The sequence below is a fragment of the Oncorhynchus masou genome, chromosome 30, assembly GCF_036934945.1.
Source record: "Oncorhynchus masou masou isolate Uvic2021 chromosome 30, UVic_Omas_1.1, whole genome shotgun sequence".
Taxonomy (NCBI): Eukaryota; Metazoa; Chordata; class Actinopteri; order Salmoniformes; family Salmonidae; genus Oncorhynchus; species Oncorhynchus masou.
The window spans coordinates 16,595,866-16,605,065 of record NC_088241.1 but is presented as its reverse complement, the minus strand read 5'-3'; the positions used below and the strand labels follow the sequence as shown (position 1 = coordinate 16,605,065).

General features: G+C 41.5%; 2 protein-coding genes across 7 annotated transcripts in view; one reads left to right on the top strand and one right to left on the bottom strand.

Annotated features, from left to right (window-relative positions):
- LOC135522174 (thioredoxin-interacting protein-like) overlaps positions 1 to 9,200 on the bottom strand; it is a 328,799-nt gene that overhangs the window by 67,257 nt on the left and 252,342 nt on the right. The window lies entirely within an intron of this gene.
- LOC135522169 (DENN domain-containing protein 4B-like) overlaps positions 3 to 9,200 on the top strand; it is a 45,608-nt gene continuing 36,410 nt past the window's right edge. For 4 of the 6 annotated variants that reach the window (XM_064948194.1, XM_064948197.1, XM_064948198.1 and 1 more), the window contains exon 1: positions 4 to 380. The gene's annotated coding sequence lies outside the window, so the exon portion shown is untranslated. Of the gene's footprint in view, positions 381 to 2,831; positions 3,028 to 9,200 lie in introns of all 6 variants that reach the window. The other 2 variants (XM_064948193.1, XM_064948195.1) reach the window with 2 other exon arrangements.

Here is a 9,200-nt window from a genome sequence, read left to right as displayed (position 1 = left end):
TTTTACCCTCGCAATTTCCTTTAGTTTTATAATGAATATTGCCACAGCAAACATGTTTTTAAATTCACAACAATAGACGGCAGGGTGTTGAACAAATTAATAACTAGTTTGTATGTATTAGTAAAATAGTAGCGCACTACCAAGGCGCAATGTTCTGAGAGCTCTTTCAGTCTGTAGCACTGGAAGTACGACAGTGTTTTAGTTTCCCATCTCGACCGAAGGAGCTGTTTGCAGCGAACCTCACAACCAGCGAGCTGATACGAGAGACATCTGCACTGGCTCTAATTAGAAACCGACTCATGGACGCTAAACGTCTAAATATGTCCTAAACAGGATGATATCCAAAGTGAGCAATCGGAACAGCCAGCAAGGATTACAAGGTAAATTATATTGCTAGTTAAATAGCGGTAGTAGCGTTTAGTGTCCCCACAATATTTGGTTTGTTAGCTAGCTAGGAAGCTAAGTAACGTCAGCTTGGTAATGCTTGTCTCTGCTCTGGGTTAATGTCACACAATTCAGGTATGGTGACAACTCAAACACTCCCTTGAGTTTTTTAAATTCGAAACCCACAGTAATAGTTGTTAGCCAAAATGCCGAAGTATCTGTGGTGGTAGTGCTGTGCTAACCGGCTAATATGCGAAGCGATAAAACAGTGTGGTGTGTGTAACGTTGGGCCAGCATGAGAAATAGCCTGTGCCGTGATCCAGTGAGTGGTTCCAAGCACTGACCAAAATGCATATGGTACAACCGATTTTAAAGCAATTAAAGGTTGGTAGTAATACTACGTCGCCCGGTGCTCCCTGTCCCTAGTCCAAAATGTTAAAATATGTTCCCAGCGCGGATATTGATCAAGGATATTTGACGTTGTACTGCGCGTGCATCATGTTTTGCATTGGAACGCATTTCTCTGCATTTGCCATCTCATATACTGTGCTGTCCATTCATGGTACTTTGTGGATTTAGAAAATGCATTGTGCATTTATCGTGTTTCTGCTTGAGTATTAAGCATACCTACATCCTGCAAATGCTTCATTTTCCACAACGATATGGGATTAACAAATCGTGTAGTGTAGTTTCGTGGGCCCCTCAAGGTCCGAGCAATATTTATTCAGAATATTGACCAGAAAAAAATTGACTTCAAATATTGACGGAGTTAACGACAGACATTCAAGACAGGCATATTTGTCTCAAAAAAAGATAAATACATTTGTAAAATATAGAAAATTATTCATTTGAAAATACCCTATTAAAAACACCCATTCTGTCTGATCTTTCAGCGTTCTGATGGAGTTGACATTGGACAAAAATCTGGAGTTTTTTACGGAGTTGAATAGTACGTTTTTCGTCTTTTCAAGTGGTATACACAGACCGTATCAATTTTGTTTTTCCACAGTTATTTTATGATTCTAAAACCTAACTAAATGTAGCATATTAAAATAAAAATTAATATTCTATCAGGCAGTTGACAGATTATGGTTCTGACCATGGTGATTCCAATATTGTTTGTTTAAACCTTGATAACTTTACAGACAATGAGTGGTCTTGTTGCACTACATGTAATGAGGACATGAATAAGGGGTCCTTATGCTGACCCTGCTCATTCCAACATTTTTCAGTTAATGTCCAGTATTGGCAGTTTAAATTTATATTTTTTAACACTTTTTGGACTGTTTGAAACTTGAATCCTTTGCACCGGACAAGGGCATTTCTAGGCAAAGAGCCGACATGGAAATTAGTAATAATGAAAGTATTTTGAAACAAATCTTTTCTCAGGTGGCGCAACGTTCTAAGGCACTGCATCTCAGTGCAAGAGACGTCACTACAGTACCTGGTTCGAATCCTTGTGGGGGTGTGTGCTATGCCAGGATTTCTTTTAGCTAAATATGCAGGTTTAAATATATATACTTCTGTGTATTGATTTTAAGGCATTTGTGTTTATGGTTAGGTACAAGCATTGCCGCAGTTCGATTATATGCAACGCAGGACATGCTAGATAAACAAACAAGTAATATCATCAACCATGTGTAGTTATAACTAGTGATTTATGATTGATTGTTTGTTTTTGACAAGATAAGTTTAATGCTAGCTAGCAACTTACCTTGGCTTCTACTGCATTCGAGTAACAGGCATGCTCATCGTGGAGTGCAATGAGAGGCAGGTGGTTAGAGCGTTGGACTAGTTAACTGTAAGGTTGCAAGATTGAATCCCCCGAGCTGACAAGGTGAAAGTCTGTCGTTCTGCCCCTGAACAAGGCAGTTAACCCACCGTTCCTAGGCCGTCATTGAAAATAAGAATGTGTTCTTAACTGACTTGCCAAGTTAAATAAAGGTATAAAAAAATATATATTTAAAAAAATTGGCGCACAAAAATACTGATTTCCGATTGTTAGAAAAACTTTAAATCGGCCCTAATTAATCCGCCATTCCGATTAATCGGCCGACCTCTACTCTCAATGCGCAACGTTACTATTTTGACAGCGTCATGCATCTTGCCTCACGTCTGTCATTGATTTGATTTATCTTATCATTTTGGTAATACGGTTGTTTGGATATTCTTCCCCATTTACAATGTTTCAAACAAATGTTTCATGTTTCAGCATATGAAATAAAATCATTTGCCAGTAGCAATTTTTGTGCTGATATTGAATAGGGACCAATAATAGAGCTGTTTAAAGTTCATAGGTGATGTTTAGGGTCAAATATCTGTTGGCAGGGAGAATTGTAGGCTAAACACATAAAATAGATTTTTGGAATGCTCATGCGATGTTATCTTCTACAACAGCCTGAACATCTTCCTAATATTGAGTTGCAACCCCCTGCTTTTGCCCTCAGGACAGCCTCAATTCGTCGGGGTATAGACTCTACAAGGTGTTAAGCGTTCCACAGGAATGCTGACCCATTTTGACTCCATTGCGTCCCACAGTTGTGTCAAGTTGGCTGGATGTCCTTTGGGTGGAGAACCATTCTTGATACACACAGGAAATGTTGAGTGTGAAACCCAGCATCGTTGCAGTTCTTGACACAAACGGTGAGCTCGGCACCTACTACCATATCCTGTTCAAAGGCACTTAAATATTTTGTCTTGCCCATTCACCGTCTGAATGGCACACATACACAATCCATGTCTCAAGGCTTAAAAATCCTTCTTTAAACTGTCTCCTCCCCTTCATCTACACTGATTGAAGTGGGTTTAACAAGTGACATCAACAAGGGATCATAGCTTTCACCTGGATTCACCAGGTCAGTCTATGTCATGGAATGTTTTGTATAGTGTTGGTCTCATGACATGGCCTCGCTATCTGTTCCTGATGTTTAAACATTGCTGTGTTACAAACCCCTGTTGTTAAAATAACAATTTGCACATGTCAATTGAGCTTAACATCGACATGCTGTCAGTAATCCTCAGCATGTATTCTTGCCCATTCATTCCTTACAGATGACTCAATTCCAGACAAAATATAATAAATATGATTTCAACTTGACACACCTAGACTTTCATGTAGGGGAAAATAAGCTGTAGGTTTGTGGGCCTACTTTGTTGTGGTGTACTGAGCTCGCACAGAGAAGCCCTCATGCTGCCTAACATACCCTCGTAAAACTGACTATCCTACCGATCCTTGACTTCGGCGATGTCATTTACAAAATAGCCTCCAACACTCTACTCAGCAAACTGGATGTAGTCTATCACAGTGCCATCCGTTTTATCACCAAAGCCCCATATACTACCCACCACTGCAACCTCTATGCTCTCGTTGGCTGGCCCTCACTACATATCCGTCGCCAAACCCGCTGGCTTCAGGTCATCTATAAGTCTTTTGCTAGGTAAAGCACCGCCTTATTTCAGCTCACTGATCACCATAGCAACACCCACCCGTAGCACGTGCTCCAGCAGGTATATTGCACTGGTTACCCCCAAAGCCAACACTTACTTTGGCCGCCTTTCCTTACAGTTCTCTGCTGCCAATGACTGGAACGAATTGCAAAAATCACTGAAACTGGCGACTTATATCTCCCTCTCTAACTTTAAGCATCAGCTGTCAGAGCAGCTTACCGATCACTGTACCTGTACACAGCCAATCTGTAAATAGCACACTCAACTACCTCATCCCCATATTGTTATTTATTTTCTTGCTCTTTTGCACCCCAGTAACTCTACTTGCACATCATCTGCACATCTATCACTCCAGTGTTAATGCTAAATTGTAATTATTTTGTCTCTATGGCCTATTTATTGCCTTTCCTCCCTACTCTTCTACATTTGCACACACTGTACATAGATTTTTCTATTGTTGTTGACTGTATGTTTGTTTATGTGTAATTCTGTTGTTTTTGTCGCTCTGCTTTGCTTTAATGAGATTGTTCCCAACTGGCCTACATGGTTAAATACAAAAATAGCACAGTTCGTCTAAATGTATCTGTAGATGTTGTGGGTACAGGTTTGGACAGATGGTTTAGATGATTAATTTCTTTACACTAATTTCTAAAATGAAGAGAAGCTGTTCTAAGTAGAGGAACTGAGCCTACAGCTAGCTACCTGACATGAAATGAGTAATATAATATTACAACTGCTATTCACTGCTGGCAGTCCTACTTAGCTACTCCTCTGCATAGACAACGGAGGCTTGCATTGTTGATTGTTCCATATCCTCACCACTTACACTAGTGGAAAATTAGTGACTAGTTAGGTTAGCCATGCACAACTAAAAGTCCACCGACTGTTTCCACTTATCGTCACAACCCATAAAGGCATAGAGGCAACTTTCTCAAAGCCCGTCATGCATCTAAAGCACTCAATGTAGCCTTGTAGTTGAATTTGGGACATAGTTTCTATGTCCTCATTTAGGCTTACTTATCAGCTTTTGCTAACTATACCTTTCTCTGGCTATCCAGTGTTCTTTCACAGCCGCCTCTTCCTCATGTCAGTAGACAGTAGTCTGTCTGCATGATACCTGAGATTGCGATCACACTTGGGACCTGTCACCTCTTGTTAGGGGTTTGCTACAGCTGGGGAACTTTTCTTGAAGAAAGGAACCTCAAAGCAACACATTGTCAGTGTTTATAACTCTCTGAGCACTAGGGTTGGGAGTCAATTACATTTAAATTCAGTCAAACTCTAATTCCAGAATTGAAGGTTGCTATTTACTTTGAATTGCGATTTCTCAATAGAAGCCGAATGCTCAAGGTATAATCTGATCAGTAGTGTTAGAGCCTTCCGTAAAGAATGTTTATCTGAAATCATGTCTAGTCTCCCAACCGCCTGCCTCACTCAGACTATCTCCTCAGTGTAAACACTAAAGGTGGAATGCTATCTCCAAGTCTCCCAGTTCCCTTTTCACATCATATCTCATTGCAGAGGTAGGCTATGCTTTGTGCATGAGGAATTGCATATGTTTCTGCTAAACCTTTCACACTAGTGCTACATTTACATAAGCCTGTAAGTTAATGCAAAATATAATGGTCCATGTTGAATGTCATAACAATGAAATGGAAACGGAATGTTTAGAAGGAGGAACCAGGGTTTGTCTTGAGACATGTTCAGTTGGCTAATACAGGGAGGGTGTCAGTATGATGTCATCGTACCAGCCAGCAGTTATATACAATTTAATCTCAACAGTGAAATTTGGCCTCATTCCTCACCAACTTTATCAAACCACTGACCTTTGCTTTATGACCCAGTGTCGCACAGATTCTCCCTCGCCCTCCGTTTGGAAAATTTGACCATAATTCTATCCTCCTGATTCCTGCTTACAAGCTCAAATTAAAGTAGGAAGTACCAGTTACTCACTCAACCCGGAAGTGGTCCGATGTCACGGATTTCACGCTACAGGACTGTTTTGCTAGCGCAGATTGGAATATCTTCTGGGATTCATCCAATAGCATTGAGTATACCACCTCAGTCACCGGCTTCATCAATAAGTGCCTCGATGACGGCGTCCATACAGTGAACATACTTATATTTCCCAACCAGAAGCCATGGATTACAGGCAACATCCGCACCGAGCTAAAGGCTAGAGCTGCCACTTTCAATGAGCAGGACAATAATCCGGATGCTTATAAGAAATCCCGCTATGACCCATCAAACAGGTAAAGCATCAATACAGGACAAAGATTGAATCCTACTACACCGGCTCTGACGCTCATCGGATGTGACAGGGCTTGAAAACTATTACGGACTGCAAAGGGAAACCCTGCCGTGAGCTGCCCAGTGACGCAAGCCTACCAGATGAGCTAAATGCCTTTTATGCTTGCTTCGAGGCAAGCAACACTGAAGCATGCATGAGAGCACCAGATGTTCCAGATGACTGTGTGATCACACTCGCTGTAGCCAATGTGAGCAAGATCTTTAAATATGCCAACATTCACAAGGCCGCAGGGTCAGACCAGGCCGTGTACTCTGAGCATGCACGGACCAACTGCCAAACTGTCTTCACTGACATTTTCAACCTCCCCTGACCAAGTCTGTAATACCTACATGTTTCAAACACACCATCATAGTCCCTGTGCCCAAGAAAGCAAAGGTAACCTCCCTAAATGATTGCCGCCCCGTAGCACTCACGTCAGTAGCCATGAAGTGCTTTGAAAGGTTGGTCATGGCTCACATCAACACCATCGTGCCGGAATCCCTAGACCCACTCGAATTTGCATACCGCCCCAACAGATCCACAGATGATGCAATCTCTATTGCACTCCACACTGAAAAGATTTGGCATGGGTCCTTAGATCCTCAAAAGGTTTTACAGCTGCACCATCGAGAGCATCCTGACCGGTTGCATCACCTTCTAGTATGGCAACTGCTTGCCACACAGGACCTGTATACTAGACGTGTCAGAGGAAGGCCCAAAAAATTGTCAGACTACAGTCATAGACCAAATCATAGACTGTTCTCTCTGCTACTGCATGGCAAGCGGTACCAGAGCGCCAAGTCTTGGACCAAAAGGCTCCTTAACAGCTCCTACCCCAAGCCATAAGACTGCTGAAGAACTAATCAAATGGCCACCCAGACTGTCTACACTTTGTTTTTACACTGCTGCTACTCTGTTTATTAACTATTCATAGTCACTTTACAAATGACTTTGAGTAACCTGTACCCCCAGTCATTGACTCGGTACCAGTACCACCTTTATATAGCCTCATTATTATGTACATTTCTTGTTACTTTTTGATTGTTTTTATTTATTTTTACTCTATTTTGTAAATATTTTAACCAACAATGCAGTTCAAGAAATAGAGTTAAGGGCAAGTACCATGCATGTGGTGCATTTCACCGTAATGTGACAAATACAATTTGGTTCAGAGGAAAGGCTAGAGTCCTTCCCAGATGTTTATGGCCCTCCCCCGTCATCATAAGAGAAGAGGAATGAGGTCTTACATTCATGGGTTGAAAGTGCTTAGGCAGCTGGCAATCTGAGGAAGTGGCACGTCATCCAACTAGTGAATATCGGATTAGGAAGTGGGTGTAGTGTTGGGAGAATATGATGTGAATAGATTTGTGGGATGATGCAGGTTGGGTCTACTTTTCCTGGTGGAGCCCAGGTGTACTGTGATCACTGATAATGCAGATGGAAAGCAAACAGACTTTTGTCAGGTTGGGAGGCCATTGAAACTCATGTAACCCTCTGTCAGCCTAAATCTGTGTATCGTTGTCAGCCTCTCTAAACGGGTTACTCCTAAAAGCAAACCTGATGCTGTTGTAGAAACAGGCTTAGTAACAGTCAGCCAGTCTGTCACCTGTCCAAGAATCTGTCCTTTGTACTGCTGTAACAGCCGCATCATACACTGTGCTATAGGGCCTTGTTCACAATGCTTAGCCTCGTATTGCTACTGTTGGGTTGTCTGCACTCACATACACTATGATTTGTTTTGAGAACAGCTCTATAGCCTAGAGCCCCATTGGTAAATGGCCAGTGTCAAGATTATGTATTCATCTGTGATGGATGTCTCCTCTTTTCACTTGCATCCTGTATCTTTTCCTCACTAGCTATGGCTAACGCAGTGTAAATTACTGTTCTCAAAACAGCATCACTTAAGCCTCATACCGTGTGTAATATGTAGGCCTACCGTATGCTGCATTATGCAACACAGAGGAGAAATTATGTAAAGTTTTAGTAGAGAAATGCATGAATATCAGTTATAGCCACATTTTATAGTCCACCTCGTTCAACGTCAAGGAATATATTTGTCCACTGCAATGTAATGATCATCCCACTTGTGCTGGCTAAATCAAACCTGGCAACTGCTCAAAATAAACCTCTCTCTACACTTCCTTTCTCTCCTCTCTTTTTCTCTTTCTGTCTATCATTCTCTCTACCTCTTCCCTGTCATCTATCCCTTCAATCCTGTCTTCATCTGTTGCTTTTACTTTCTGTCAGCTCTAGCTGACTTTGCAACCTTCAGTGTGTCACCTACACAGACACACACACACACACACACACACTTTGTCTATCCCCCTGTCGTACACACACAAATCCAGTTCCCTTGCTACAGTCTATAGTTCATCCCTCCTTCCTTCCTCTACCTTTCTTTCTCTTTCTGAACTCCATCTCTGCCAGATAAAGGTGAAGTCTGTCCCTCCGTCCTCTATCCACTAAACTAGCATAAACACTTTAGCCACATTACCATAGGGGTTAGGCCAAAGCCCAGTGCTCCACAACAAGGAATATATGGGCATTCAATCTTGGTAGAACAATCACAGTAATTGGCAATTGCCCACACCAAAATCTCTAACATTGTCTAGTACCCTACCAACTGTTAAATGTGGATGGATACATCTTGGTTCTAGCATTAAAAAATAATAATTTACAGACACTTTTATTTTCATGGATAGTATCCAAGTTCGAGATAATGAGATCGTTGCTTGGTGCATCATATTGTACACTTAAGCCAGCATTGACTGAAGAGCCTTTCATGATGCTCTCAGCCTCGCCCAGAAGGCAGTCTTGGATATTTATAACTTTATCTTAATCTCCTTCAAGTGTCTGTCATTATTTTTTCTCTCTTATTTCAACAGTTAGGTCTTGTGTCTTTTCCCATGTTGTCTGCCAGTTTGGCAAAAGGCTAATCCTTTACATTTTGACGATTTTGACAGTTTTCCAGAAATCCTGGGAAGCTGCTGTATGTTGAAGTGCAAGTCAGTTATCACACCAATACCTGGAGACGTTTGAATTTGAATTCTAATACTTCAGCAGCAACAGAGAGAGGAGT